The sequence below is a fragment of the Cebidichthys violaceus genome, unplaced genomic scaffold (genome assembly GCF_023349555.1).
Source record: "Cebidichthys violaceus isolate CVI_PGR_0920_01 unplaced genomic scaffold, fCebVio1.0.p SCAF_79, whole genome shotgun sequence".
Taxonomy (NCBI): domain Eukaryota; kingdom Metazoa; phylum Chordata; class Actinopteri; order Perciformes; family Stichaeidae; genus Cebidichthys; species Cebidichthys violaceus.
In genome coordinates this window covers 1-16,312 of record NW_027176963.1, presented here as the reverse complement: position 1 = coordinate 16,312, position 16,312 = coordinate 1, and the positions used below count along the sequence as shown (strand labels likewise).

Genomic DNA, 16,312 nt, shown 5'->3' with positions numbered 1-16,312 from the left:
GTAACAAACATAAATGCTGTATTTAGTCTTGAACATCCAAAAAAGGCAAAATGCAAGTATCTGTTAGCTCTACCATGTTATATCCAATGTTATGTAATCATCTTCTACCAGAGTGTAACCTAGTCCACGAAACAGCACGTCGTGTACAAATATGCTGTTGAGTGTGTTGATTGTCAGAGCACATGTAGTCATTGCATCACCATCATTCTGGCACCACCTATTTCGCGCTGGGGGCAAATTAATTTCACAGCGCTCCGTTCTGGTCTCGCCGCTCACTTAACCGCTGTGGATCCAAGCTGACTAAAGCTGCTACAAACCTCTCAGAGCCACCTTTCAAAGCCTGCAGGCGGGTGACTATTTGATACTTGGTAGATTGATTTTTTTATTTTATTTTTTTGTGTGTGTGTGTGTGTGTGAATTATTAAGAGCACATCTGTTTAGGCACATAATCCTCAACAAAAAAACAACAACTGCTGTGTTATGGATCACTCTACAGCTCCTCCAGAAGATAGCTGGATTTCACCAAACGCGCAGCTTTACCGTAGTTATTTGTTGTCTTCGGAGCATGTGGTAAAATATGGGACCTTTACGCTGAGAGAGTGAGAGAGAGAGAGAGAGAGAGAGGGAGAGAGAGATTTCTCAGTAATAGAAAGCAGAGCTTATGTGCTCTGGTAGGTGGACCGTGTTATGGCCTGTCTGCAAAACTTTTACAAAGTTTGGCTTTAGAACTTTGCCAGACAAATGACCACGACTACACATGCCATAACTCACGGAGGAAAGCATCTCTCGCTCTCTCTTTCTGTTTCTACAGTATCTGTCACACACACACACACACACACACACACACACATACACATATATAAATACACACATACACACACACCTAGCAGCAGCTGAAGAGGCATCACTCAGACACCTCAAGCTGTTCATTTCCCTCTCGTCTTGATACATGCAGCCAACTGTAAAATGTTATAAAAGCCACATCGGCGTGTCCGCTGAGCTTCATGCACGCACACACACACACACACACACACAACCAAAATAAATCCCCTTTTCACTGCCAGTTCCTGATAAACACATTATGGTTAAAAGTATTCACACGACCTGTAACTCTGCCACGTTTGTACGTCTGCGTGCCTGTCGGCTGGTGTTGTTCACTTCGTGTGTGTCTGCCTGTGTGTGACAGACGCCACTTGGTTGGCGACTGGTTGAACGTAATGGGAATGCTGCTCACCTGCTATCCAGGCTGCTGCTGTGTTGACAGAGACGGAGACAACCTCTGCTGTGATGGTGGGACCGGCAATTGAGATAAATGATGCAAATAATGGAACACTACGGTACAAACACACACACACACACACACACACACCTCACAACTACAGATAACATATGTTTCGTTTTTTTTTTTTGTGTGCAACAGCCGCCAACACCCGCACTGTGACACATTATGATTACGAACTTGCAGAAACCATCTGCTTTAACATAGACCGGGTAAAATTTTAGCTTTCTAAATGGATGCTTTGAAGAGAGCAGATTGTGTTCATGGTCTCTGTCATGGTGTCATTTTTTGGAGCTGAAGCAGCCAGACTGAGGCAAAGAGAACGCGCAGGTTGCGCATGGGAATGCGGTGCGTCGGGTTACTTTACTTTATGCATATGACCAGATTTGACAGCAAAAATGCTCACTTTTGTCCGAATGTCATTTATTCTATAAGAGCGGAGGAATGTAGAGGATGGTTGCACAACAGACCATGAGCTTTGGAATGGGCCCTTCTATGACGGCAAATCAATGTCAAAATTCCACGAGCACAAATGAGATCCAAGCGTACGCGTCTGTGCAGCGGTCCCGCTCGTGCAAGTCAAACAGCCACGCATGTTTATTATTTTTACATCATTCCGTGCAGAATATCTGCTCAAGCAAAATTGCAGCCCGGTAGGAGAAAAACCATGATTTGAGCGTGAGGTGCATCCCCCTAGCGCACGACATCTTTTACTGGTCTTCTGCTCGTAAAAGTACAATAATTACCGCTGAGATGTAGTGGAGTAGTGTTGAGTGGAGGATTAAAAAAAAAAAAAAAACACCTCTATACCGCCACCTAACATCTGTGTCGGGAGCGTTATCCGGCCAATCCAAGCACGAGGATTGTAAACCAATCAAATTTAGTGAATCAAAGGTGACTGGGTCCGCCCACTTACTGTCAGAAAGAAAAACCACTAGGGGGCGCCGCTCGCGCTCAAAGTACGGTGTTCTCCTCGCCAGGCGGCAATTTTGCTCGCGCCAGCAGAGGTGTTCAGCGCGGAGTGACGCGAAAGCGCTCGCAAAAAGTCATTTACGTGCGCGGATGGTTTGATTTGCGCGCGCGTAGATCTCATTTGTGCTCGTGGATTTTTACATTGATTTGACTCCGTAGGCTTCCTCCGTCTTTTCGTCAGTGACATCGCAGCCCCGTCTGGTCCGTGCAGCATTTTTGAAATTGTCAATTTGGCTTTAATGATTTGTCCTAACATTTTTACCCCACCTGATTTTGCCGTCCTGCTCCTCCTATGCAGTTTTGGCCCCTGAGCGGTGACCCGGCCTCTGAATGAAATGACAGCAGCTGTCTCGGGCTGTACTGCCATAAGAAGTCATCTGTACTTTTTAGCGTGTGGTCTTGAACTTTGCGATTATGCACACTGGCAATTTGCAAGGCTTTAATGCCAATTAATCATCTAAGATAATGTCAAAACATGATTTAAACCGCACATGACTGGACAATACTTGCCAAAGACAGCTACTGAAGTCCAGCATTCACTTGATGTGAGCTGTGACTCATCTCTCCAAGAGAAACTGTTGGATAAGAAATATTATGAAAAGATTAAATTATGCTCATCCAGCTACATCGATTACACAAACGCTGTACAGTTTTACTTTGAAAGTCAACTGATGCTGACGCGTTGGCTATATGTGGGCAGAAGGACACTGGATACATCTCTACTGGTAGCAAACAACATTACTTTGTACAATACACACCAAATCCTCTGTGTCTCATTTAGTTTGGAGTTCTTCTCTAATGCTGCTCTACTTTGTGATTTAGGCTGGTAAATGTTTTGTAGTTTCACATAAAAATCCCGCCCAGGGCTCCTTTAACAATGTAACCAAACATTTCTAAACTCTTGCTCAACTCTAGTATTGTCCTGTGTATGAAGTGTGTCATCTTTCTCAAAAAAATCTAATAGTGTATTGTTCCCTAGTCTGCACTAAAACACAAATTGCCAAACAGTAGCTGCAGGGCACCTACACTCTCAACATCTCAATGACACAACAGGCCAATGGACCACACGGTCACACACACACACACACACACACACACACACACACACACACACACACACACACACACACACACACACAGGCTTGAAAAATGTGTATGCCTTTGTGGTTGCTCATGAGTGCAAATGCAGTTGTGTGTCAGCAGAAAGTGCAGATACAATAAATACAGAAACACACACATGCTTTATAGAAACACTCAAAGGACCTTCAAGAGCTTCATTTATAATCTGAACCTGAGAGTCAAGACAAGTGAGTGAGTGTCGCTCATTGTGTAGTTCCCGTTACGACATTCAGAGCAGTAATATAGCAGCAAACAACTATTTATACATATATTTATACTATTATACATATATGGAGTAATGTATACTTGAGCAGAGAATGACTTTGCTCTCCCTCTGTGTGTGTTGTAATCAGAGCTTCTCTGTGCTTTGTGTACGTAGCCGGACCGGCTGTCCGTGCTTTTAGTGCGTCCGAGCGCGCCTCACGGCTAGCTCACGGCTAGCTCGCGCTCACCGGCTAGCTCACGGCTAGCTCACCGGCTAGCTGACGGCTAGCTCACGGCTGCTTCTCTTACGGCGGTTACGATCGATAACCGCCAAAGCGTAGCACCACCCTCCTGTCGTTTTTTTTATCCTAGTTATTTCAGTAACACTTTAGGTTACAGTCCACAACACACAGCGAAATGACTCCAGAGTTAGGGTGTAACCTTAACAGTCTCCCAGTTCACTTACCAATACGTATATGTAGGAGCTGGAGAACAATATGTGAGGTTACTAGCTTTCAGGTGCTGTTTAAGGAGCACTCCACTGCATCAATCCATCTTTTGGGTATAAAATATATGTTGTTTGAAAGGCGGCTCTGAGAAGTTTGTAGGTTTCTGTTCTCTTTGCAGAGGATGACAGCTGCGGGTTTATCGGAATCCACAGCCGTTACTATAGATCCCAATGGTGAGTCTTTGCAAAACAAAAATGCGTCAAAACTCTTCAAACTACCGTAATCCATTTCTCCGCTGTTGAAGTGTGTGTTTAGTTTGTTGAAAATCACACCTGTGAGAAGTTTGCTTTTCTTCACAGACTCTGGGTCACTGTGTGAATCCATTGTAAGGGACCAGCATTCATAACCACAATGCTTCAGACCAAAATCAATTCATGACAATGGAATCAGACCTTACAACTGTACTTACGTGCTGTAGTTATATTTTAACTACTGCAACCCTGTTCTATTATTATAGGGTACGCATGACCTACACACACACACACACACACACACACACACACACACACACACACACACACACAGAGCAGACAGGCAGCAGCAAGATAAAGCGTGCCTGATGCTGCATTCATTCAGAATCTTGGCACCTTCCCGCAGGTTTGTGGGTTTCAGGTGTGGGTCTGTTTCTTTGTGCTCTAGGACATAACCGCCGTGAAACAAATCAGAAAAAGAACATTTCGGCCCCTCTCTTCATTCACTCTCGAGCTCGCTCGACCGCCGCTGTGCGCTGCTCTCGCTCACTCGTCGAGCCGGAGACGAGAGGGCAATTTTGAATTCTGCATCAACAACAGACAACGGACAATGTGTCTACGTATCACACCTTTAATAATACGACTGATGCTATTCTAGGAACCCACTGCTTAACGGCTAGTTAGGAAAAATAGATATTTAAAACCGTAAACTTGTATCAGTGTCATTTAAAGCATTGGAGATAAAAACGTGTTTATATGAATGTGTCGGCGCTCTCACTCTGTGTGTCTGCTTTGTAAATGTGTGTCTGGAATAATGGAGAAACCAATGATTGACGGAAAGGTTAATCATTCTTGACAGATGGTGTGTGCTGCTAAATCAGCATTAGATGAAGTCAGACCGCGTGTGTGTGTGTGTGTGTGTGTGGGGGGGGGGGGTGTACGTACAACAATGTGTGACTGCCTGCTTAAGCTCTAATGAGCGGGTGTCCGTCACTCGATTGGCCGAGAGGGGAGGGGGGACCAGCAGCCTCGTTATTTTCGGTGTACGGCGACGCGAAAAAACATCATCGTGCGCGCCTCCTAACTTGAATTGCGGGTGTGAGTCGGGGGGGGGGGGGGGGAGCTGCTCTGTGACAAGAGCCGCGAAGCAGCTACCAACCAGATGGGGAGCCGAGGTCAACGCCTCATCCGACTCCGCACAAAACCAACGGGAAACCCAAGGTCATTTCACAGCAACGGCGTCTCAAGAGGTGTGATTGGAATGACCCTTCATGGACACGCTCAGTGTGCGTGATCTCAGTAAACCTTGTGTCTAAACCTCATAAAATCCGTTGACCTAAGGACGTCGCCTCACTGAATCGTGCAATAAATAGCTGACACACACACACACACACACACACACACACACACAGCTTTAATGCAGAGCTTGTTGATTTGCTAAGACGTGCGTTACATTGCAGCCACAATGCTTCCGTGCGCTACATACATAAAACATGATTTGGTGTAAACAAAACGCCTTCACACAAGCAAACTCACGCTCGCCCCACCCCCCCCCCCCCACCCCAGAACACGTTCACACACATTGGTCGGAAAGGAAAGGAGGAGGCAGCGAGCCACGGTTAGCACAATGTGTGATAAATGTGTTGTTACATCCCGGACACAAACACAAAATCACTCTCGCACAAACACACAAACACTGACGGAACAGGAAGGAGAGGGAAAGAGACACACAGAGAGAGAGAGAGAGAGAGGCGGTAGCAACGGAGGAAGAAGCAGAATGTTTTACTGCAGCAAAAGCCCGGCGGCAATCTAATGGATGCAAAACAGCTGTTTAAATACTATAAGGAAGTCTCGATCACGTAAGCAAAGGTACGGCAAACGGTGTTACAAAGTCATCCTGCAGGAATGTGAGGCCTGATCTTAACCTCTTACAGCACCACTGTTGACCGAGAGTCGGGCTTTATCGCCCGACACCAGCGGTCAACCTAACTACTGTGCTTGAATCCCTGCACACCGGGTCCCAAATGTCTTGAGGAAATGCATCCCAGAATATTAGGGGGCTGTTACAGCAGCAGATAGACGGCCCCTTTGTTTTCGGAAGCGTTAGAATGAGTCAGTGACAGGCTGCACATTGGCTGGAATTGCTTTGTGACAAGGCCCCGCAAATAATTAACCAAAAATAAGAGCGAAGAAATACTTCCCCTTCCTCCACTGTTTGTGTAAATACGCCGTGAACAATTGCTTACTCAAGCAGCCGTTAACGGCTTGATGGACATCTCTGAGCCAGCTGGAGGTGCGCGCATCAAAGCTTCATTTCCACGGTTACAGTTCCTCTCAGACGCGTCAAGCTATTAATAATCAATTTGGACTCCGTCGTATTTCACCGGCGCTTCCTTTTCTTTGTTGTGCTAACCTCCACATTTCTCTGCATCATGTTTGAAGACTCGGCGAACATGCACATATTGAAAGGGCCATTCAACACCGCTCAGATGTGTCGTAATGGCCGCTACTCCTTTTTTTATATACGTTGTCCCCTGAAGATTAAGTACATCCATAAAAATCGGAGGTCGCCGGGAGTGGAAATCACAAAAAAGGAGAGTAATTCAAACTGTCAAATCTGATCAAATAGAACCAGGAAATAAAGGAACACAAGACGGAACTTTTTTTAATTCCTTGCCTGAATTATCTTCTCCATCAAGTTACATTTCTTCTTAATGATTTATGATGTTTTGTACCACGGATTTCAAACAACAAACATTTATTTCCTTCACAGATAAACCAGCTGTGTTTGACATATTGGTCCTGATAGAAGTCAGACTTCAGTCTGTGTCTGTTTTTTGGTTGATATCCTGTTGATATTTCTTCATAATTCAGCTCTGACACGCTTGAAAACTGTGACTTTAACGCTTCTAGAACAGCGGGAAAATCCACCACGACTTGATGATTCCATGCTCTTATCTTTGAGATGTCACATTTTCCTGAAAACACATGATGCGCTGTGATACGCTGTAATACAGGCGCCTTCAAAGACGCTCCGGCTGAGCATTAGAAACGTGTCTTCATCAATTCTCCCAGATCACATCTCACACAAACACAAAAACAAACAGACACACACACACACACACACACACACACACACACACACCAGTGTCGTGCACCGGTGGACCAGCCTGTTCCTATAGCAGCATGTGACCTTTGCCTCTGTGTGTTGTAGCTATTATTAACACAACAATACGCTCTAATTCAAATATTCAAATACACTGTTGGAATTTAACTAGCTTAACGTTCACCCATCTGCTGAACACGTCTGAGGTTGTTATTGCATTATCATGTGCCGCCACCTTATAGCTCTACTTCACTACATTTTAGATGGACACGCTGTACTTGTTAGCCCACTGTGTTTATTTACCCTCCGTTACTTTAAAGAAGATTTTACACGTAAACCAAATGATCGGATTATAGAATATTATGGTTAAAACAAGCTATCTAACATATTAAATTAACTTCGACATGACCCACTAGTGTCACATGTAAAAGTATAGTATATATATATATATATATATAAGGTTGCATGTCAAGCATATCAGCTGCTAACTTTGTCTGTTTTTACAGCTTTTGTCCGGAAAACCACTTTTGAAATGTACTCTATACCTGACAGAAATATTCCACCGGATAAAGAGCTTTCCCAGATGAATATTCATGCGGTGAAGCATCGTTGGGCACTTCTACAAATGTATTCCAAATGAAGCACCTCACATTCATACCCGCTATCACAGGAGCCATCTCTCAAGGACTGTTTGATGCTGGGAATCAGCTCTTTCTTTCACGGCACTCAAAAAAAACCCAAAAAACCTCTTCACAGCTTATTTTTTTGGGTTTTCCTCAGCCTCCGACGACAGACGGGCATTGTTTTGGATCCGTGACGATCTTATAGTCTGGTTCAAAAGCGAAGACGGTGGGGATTATTCTATTAGTCATTTTTCCTCACCAAAATAATGTACTGGGGGAGATTTAATATGGTTTTAGGTGCCGGGTGGAAAAGATCTGACTAGGCTGCAGATTTACAGCGAGGTTTCGGCCGTTTTGCATAATCCCAAGAGACGTCTGTCTGTGAATGTGAGTCCCACCTTGCAAATTTCACATTTGAAGAATTCAAATTAGATGCTTTAGGACAAGACACACAGACAGACTTTTGCAAACAGGCGAAGATGCTAATTTCTAGCAGATAATCGGGCTATTTGAGGCTCATCTTTGTTGCCCCAGAGCATGTACGCACTTTGAAATCTGATTCTAATTAAAACCGTAACTTTTTTAAGTGCGTGTGGTGTGTGTGTGTGTGTGTATGCATGCGTGTGTGTGTGTGTGTGTGTGTTTTTGTGAATGAAAGGAAAACCGTCAACCAGAAACTTTCCAGCTGCAGCTCTGTTAACCTGTTTACCACTCCGTTTATTTGATCTCTTCATTGGGTTTTCCTTGTTTACATTGGTCGATAAAAAGCACGTTTTAAAGTTATTTAAGGCCCTGACACGCAGTAAAGACACACAGACTCACACACACACACACACACACACCCCGTCTATGTTCCTGGTAGTTCCTCTGCATAGGAAACACACCTCACCGTACTTTGTCGCCCGTTTTGTTGGTTTTCGCTTTTGTTTCCCTCGCTCGTCGCCTTGCCAGACGATCGTCTGTCACATCTCGGAGGCACGTGGACGCGTGGGCCCGTGTTAAAGCGAGGAGAAGTTACGCGGCTGATTTTGATCTTCTTTCAGCTGTCAGCCGGCTCTGCATCATATTCTCTCTGTCCGTCTTTTTTTTTTTTTTGCCGTCTGTCTCTCTGTCTCCGCGGCGTAGCTGTCACCGCTACGCCGCGGAGACAGATGAACCACGAGGCTGCTGACAGCATCTTCCTGGGACTTTTTTTTTTTTTTTTTTTTTCCCTCACACGCATCATGCGCTATCGCTTTCGCTAAGCTTAGCATTTCCACATAAACACATCATTACCACCTTAATTTTAAGACGTTAGCATAATCAGCGAAAGAGACCGAGAGGATTTGGCGGCTTCTACGCTTACTTTTCCTCTGAATCCCACTGAGTCACAACATGTTGGGTTATCTAAGGAAACATGTTCAAACTTCTCTCAGGCTGCTCGTGGAACAATTAAATAACTGTCTGCTCTCGACCTCGGCGGGTTTTAAGGGTTCAAATCAGGAGACGATGCTTGCCTGACCTTTTTACGCATTCATTCAAAACTCCATAGAACTCCTGCTCCTCTCCACGCGACCGTGTGGTATTTGCTCTATTTGTTGTTGTTTGAAGATTTCAACCCTTTTTCCTCAAGACCATCAGTGTTTGTTTGCCGAGTTGCATCCCAAGATTAACTCATTGGAGCACGCCGCTGTCTTTTTGGAGCCATTTTTGTCCGATATTGAGTCACGGAGCCACAAATGTTGGAACACAAGTAAAAAAAAAAAAAAAGGATCAGCGGCGAGATTTTTGGCGGCCAGCTTCCTGTATGAAAAAAAAGCACGATTATGTTGAAAGACGACATTAAAAGTCAAATTTACAAACGCTTCATTTCGCACATCAAACTGTTAATTTGTATTGGCGACGCGTTGACTCTAACACTGCACCGGCAGACTTGTTTGCTTGTTTTCCAGTAAAAAAAACAACAAACATTTAAGATAATTAATGACTAGATGGAGATTTGTGCAGCGCAGATAAACAGATTTATTGCTGTTGAGGAATGTGAGGGGAATGAGAAGGTTGTAGAAAAATAAATTACAACGTATTTATCTACTACAGAAAACCCAAGGAGACTATAAATGTATGCAGATATATGCCAGAGAGTGGCAGGAAGACAGAAATGTATTATTTATGGGAAATGTGCTCTCAATTTCCCCCCCCAACAAAAAACAAAAACACACACACACACACAGGAAAGCGATGGACTGTCTTTAACGTGGTCTGCTTTGTAATTATTAATTCAACAAAAAAAAAAAAGATATCAGTGTTTACAAATGGCACACGTAGCACCTGTTCAGTCAGATGGAGACACGGGTAATTAGAGGGTGGTGCTGATGATGTCGGAGTTCCTGAAATGTTTCTGCAGCTGCAACTGTGCTTTATCAATAAACCAAGATGGATCTGCTCTGCGTGCCGCTCCGACTCGTCCGATTTAGTTGTTTAGTGGAAGCTTACACCCAACCTGAGAGTGATCGACGGCTTTAATGATATCTTATCGGGCTGCGCACAGCGCTTCTCTCCCACTTCATCAAATCAACGAGGGCTATGTTAAAGGAAAAATGCTCCATCTTTAGCTCGGCTTCTGTGTCATCCGTAACGTAAGGACCGTGATGAAGCGTATTTGGTCAGAAGCACGAAAAGTTGTTTAGGCACAAAACGGGGGAAAAAAAAAAAAAAAAAAAAAACATGCATATGCTGTATTTTTGTTCCTAAACACTAAACACTGGTTGGACTGGTCTGATTTTCCCCTGAATTTTATGTTCCAACACACACTAATATTGGGATGTTTTCTGCCGCTATTGATCATAGTTTGCAGAAAATGATGTCTACAAAATGTCTCAGGTAGAAGAGAAACATCTGTTTATGCACTCAAAGAAAGACAACCGAAACAAATCAAAAATTGAACTACAATTTGTTTGAAAATAATATTTTGTATGCATATATACAGTATGATTTTTTTCAAACTCAGGTTTTCACACGTTTTAATGAGCACTATATTTACTCCCTGGACAGGTTTTTTTTATTTTAATTCTTATAAGAGATTTTTTTTTTTTAAATAACGAGCATGACATATAGTTCACCGCCTCCACCGTGAATGAGCACGGACACACCTCTATTAAAATTTCCCCGAGCATAATCTTAAATCATCATCGTAGGGCAGAAAATAAGACTGGATCGTGCTTAGTCAGCATGCACTAACAGCCCCGCTGCAGCTATTGTATCACTGCGCTCCATTACATACTGCGAGTCATAACGGCCTCGTGATTGATCACTCAGGGATGGCTATAATTTACTTCTTGACGTGTGTTTTACTGCACTGTCTGGAGTGATGCGTAAAGCTGTTTGCTCCTCGTCATGCTGGAATAAAAATCACGCTCGTGGAAATGACACTGTGGGAGACTCTATGGAGGCCTCGGGAACTCGACTCAGATTAAAAGGGACCACAGGGGCCACTGCATGATGAGTTTGTGTCTCGCGTTCAAAGACGAATGTTGACCATTAAAAAACGACGCGGCGTCGGAATACTCTGCTTTTACATGACCGAGAACAAAATGCATACATGTGCAAGCTGCGGCCATCTTGTGTTTATTTTCATTGTTCCAGGATTTTACCAGGTCGACATTTGAAATGCACATTTTTTTTATTTTTTTTTTGCTTTCAAGTCAAGTTTTCAAGGAGTCAAGCCTCCATTGAGTCTCAAGTTGTCATTGTTGTGACTTCCTCTGCACAGCAGTAAGTATTACATGCAAGCCATTAAGGGACGTTGTTATCAATAAGGCGTCTTTTATGACTCCTGTGCAATAGCGTTTGAGTCTGCACCGTCTTCTGTCTCTTAGAAACACCTTTTATATTTTACTAATGTATTTTACCAAGTACATTCTGCAGGAGACACGATCGCTGCCTGGATTGTGGTGTCAAACAAATGCGACTACTTAAGCGGACTTTGTCCACCCCACTTATATCAAAGAGGGTTAGGGTGAATAAACACCTCTCTGTATAACGCGGTGCAAAGCAACAGCGCCACAAACTGCGGCCTTCAAAATGACCGTACATGCACATCAACACGTCTCAAAAACGAAACAGTAGAACCGTCCTGAAGGGAGAGTTCAATGCAGGACTGTTGTATCAGACCGCATCAGTTAAATGATAAATAGGAGAGTTAAAGTAGAGTGTTAACAATGCGACTCAAGTCCATATAAATACAATTGTTGACTCTCCATTCACTTCTGTTCACACCCAACAACCCCTCTCTTCCTCTCTCCTGCCCCCTTTTTCCTCCTCCTATCTATTTTCTTCACTTTCTCCCACACACACACACACACACACACACACACACACACACACACACAGAGGTAAGCACAGCTTGGCAAAAAATAGCTTTCATCTCTGCATCCATCTCTGATTCTGGGCTCAAAGATGAGAATCCTTTGGCAGGAAATTCTCTCTCTCTTTCTCTGTCTCTCAAGCACACGTGCACACACACACACACACACACACACACACACACACGTGCACACACACACACACACACACACACACACACACACGCAATCTTTCTCTTTCTATCTCGACACATAAATTGAATTGGTGGTCTTGACAGGGCAAGAGGACAAAGAGGACGAATAAAAATCACCTCATTACGTACACCCTTACACACAGCCCCTCGCACACACACACACACACACACACACACGCACGCACACGCAGACAGGCATAGACAAACAGGTCATTCACATGCATTAGGGGGTGGAAATAGAAAAGCCTTGAATCCTGGTCAAACATCATTTGGTGTGTAAATGCTGACAGACGAGAGCAGGAGGCCACATGAGATCAGAGACGCTGTTTGGCGGCGAGGCAACGAGAATAACCGAGGAAAGACGGACGCACGACGATGCGCACAGCTGTGAAGGTCGGAATAATGTTGATTGCGATTAAACCGATGACTGATAAAGGTCACGGAGGTAATATAAGCGATGCAAGTGAAGATAATGATGATGTTCTCTCAATCTTTATCTCTTCTTTTCCCTCGGTGATGAAGCCCCCCCCCCCCGTGATTTTTTTTTTTTTCCCGCCGCACATGAATGTTGTCGATGGGCTCCGTGATAACTCCAGGTTTGACTGACGACTTCCCGCAGTGCGACCGTGACTGCAATTCAGAGTCCGAGGTGCAGCTGAAGGGATTATTGATCGTGGCAGACAGGTTAGATATTATCTGCCAACCCCCCCCCCCCCCCCCCCCCCTGTTAATTTGTTCTAAGAATCTTTATTTGAGCACAGCTCTGATAGACATCGGAGCCTGGCAGGTTCAAATTTAGAAAATTAGAATTATCTAATAATTTTTCCACCGGAGGAGTTATTAGTGCGGAGAAATTAACAGAATGTATTTAAAAAATGATATATTTTAGGAGGACTTTCTCTTCTCTTGCTTTAAGTTGATATGGGGAACTTTTTAGCCACCAATTGTCTCGTCACACATCCAACAGATGCAACAATAACATTCAGTGAGAGTTGTGTTTTTGGCTACCTGGCAAATAGTAATCTTCAGCTCTGGTTATTTTAGCTCTGTTTTTGGTCTCCACCCACTCCTGGAGGTGTTACTGCGGCTGGGAACTATGCTAAGAGGGTCTAAACCAGTAACCTTCCAGCTGTAAAATAAAGAAAGAAAACATCTGTATGAGCTGAGAGGGAACAGCTCATACAGATGTCCAGGTCCCCCCCCCCCCCCCCCAACACACCCATCTTCTTTATTCAGATAACTATTAGATTATATATATTTTGAATTATACTTCCCAACATGAAGGTCCAGAATGAAGGCTTTGAAACATTAAGTCTGTTTCAAAGCGTTCTCAGCGCTGCCCAAAATAACATCCTGGTGGATAAATTCTTGGACGTCTACCAAGAAAAGGAATCAAATTGAAATATACAGTCTCAACATACTGGAATCAGCATAAAAATATCCACCAAGTGTTTGTTAAATCATAGCATAAAACTACCCTCAGGTTGCCCGATTCCCAGAGAGAGAAAAAAAAGGGACAAAGATTTAGACTTAATGACATCTACGGCTCTGCCCTGTGACCACTTATGAGAGGCCCTTACCCTTCCTTCACTGCTCCACGGTGCTCGGTGAGCCACAGATCAGACTGCGCTGGGAAGCTTCCAGGTGTGAATATGTGTAACTGTTACAATATTCATTCGAGAGGATCGAGTCAGCGATCTGAAGCCACCTCAGTACTGAAACACAGCTGCACCGTGTGATACTGCAACGCCGATCTGATTCTTATTTGGGGGGGGAAAAAAATCAGACCTCATTATGCGAGATGCTCTAAAATAAATATATATATATATATATATATATATAGATCGTACTGTAATGTTGGATGAGCTAAACGCGATTAACTACAGCATTGTTTACTTGATCCACGCGGCGTTAAGCTGCGTGTACATTGAGCTTCTCTGTTTTTCTGGTACAAATCTTGCCGTCCTTGGGTGGCTGTAACCCTTAAACCTTTGACAGCTCACAATTTTTCATAAAGGGAAAAGAAAATAGGATTTTCTGCACCTTCTCGCTCTCTCTCTCTCTCTCACACACACACACACACACATGCACACGCAATACAAAATACACTCTAGTATTTGTGTCAGGAATGTGTTCCCAAAGGAAATAACGGATAAATCACATGATGAATATCCTGTTCAGCATGCGCATGTGTGTGTGTGTGTGTGTGTGCGTGCGTGCGCTTGTACAACTGCATGCAAGCCTTGTAAGCTTACTGTAGGTGTAAAGTTTATTCCTAATATTTGCTGCATGCCGTTTTCTGTCTGGACCGGTAAAGCAATGTGTTCTGTATTCTGCTGACGTCTTCTCTTCGAGCGGCGAAGGTCGGCGTTCAGGAGCCGAAGACGGAGAGCAGGATGGAAAAAGCGGAGAGACAGAGGAAGGAGGGAGAACGTCTTTACCTTTGCAGATGGAGGACCTCCCCGAACCAGCAGAGCCGTCAGCTTTCGGCGAGCGCCTTTCACATCACTATCAGGAAGAGAAGATTGGGGGGGGGGGGGAGACAGAGGGTGGTTAGAATGGCAAAGGTGGGAGATTTAATAAATTATTAGGCAGCAGCACAGACTGCCACATTAAAAAACAGGAACAGTTAAGCAGCATCAGGAAAAGACAATAGAAGAGGAAATAAGTTTGGACTTTTTTTTTACTTGGTTACTGTAGAAAAGTGAAATTCATTAAATAATAATAATACAAAAAAAATGATTTATATAACGCAATTAATAGGACACCTCAAAGCTCTATGTGTGTCAAAGTGGGGAGGAGGGATGGACTCATAATTGGGACACAGATGAGAAAAAAAAAAAAGCGAGGGGATTGTTGGAATAAGGGCGGCGTGAGGAGAAAACAGAGGGGGGATTCCCATTAGAGAGACGGATGAAGGGACGGCTGAGGATGACAGCAGCGTCTGACAGTTGGCGACGATGATAGACAGAGAGAGAGAGAGAGAGAGGGAGGCCGAGAGAAAGAGTTCCTATTTCCAAGGCTAATCTGAGCCTCCGCCTCACAGGAAGAAATACACTTTCCTACAGAGAGCGTTTACAGCCTTCTTTATCCTCACATGCTTGTTCCGACATCCTTAAGTGTCGAGTAGACCTCTGTGTGTGTGTGTGTGTGTGTGTGTGTGTGTGTGTGTGTGTGTGTGTGTGTGTGTGTGTGTGTGTGTGTGAGAGTGTGAATGTGTGTGTTTAGTCTATAAAAGGGACGTAAAGAAAGACTTCCAATTTTTCAGACTGTAGTCCAAAACAATAAGAGGAGCAATGACAACTTCCTGGTCTACTTTGAGGTGGTCCTGTTATTTTGTCCAACCCGCCACCAGAATATGACAAGCTCCTCCACAACAGTGAGACTCCAAAAATGACCATATATTGATATACTATACTGTGACTTTATTATGAAATGTGCATTTTTATTGCTCACTATCCTAGAAACTTTTTTTTTTTATGATATTAAATGTGACTTTTTAAGGCTGTTACATTTTGATTTCACATTATGCTTTGACTTTTTATTACATATTTTACTATGATATTGACCATGGCATACTATGCTAGAACTTTTTTTTTTTTTTTAAATATTGTTATGGTATACCATATTTATTATACTTTGACTTTTTAAGACATACAACACGATGACATTTTCATGGCATACTATGCTAAAAAAAAACGTTTTTATATGATATTCTTTATTACATGCTATTCTATGACTTTTTAAAACTTTATATCTGACTATATGACAAAAA

General features: G+C 43.5%; 1 protein-coding gene across 2 annotated transcripts in view; it reads right to left on the bottom strand.

The window, feature by feature from the left end:
* Positions 1-15,047, bottom strand: part of LOC137892373 (protein ELFN1-like) — a 37,941-nt gene extending 22,894 nt beyond the window's left edge. The window contains exon 1 of one of the 2 annotated variants that reach the window (XM_068737440.1): positions 14,979-15,047. The gene's annotated coding sequence lies outside the window, so the exon portion shown is untranslated. The remainder of the gene's footprint in view (positions 1-14,978) is intronic. The other variant, XM_068737441.1, reaches the window with a different exon arrangement.
* Between the last annotated feature and the right edge of the window lie 1,265 nt (positions 15,048-16,312).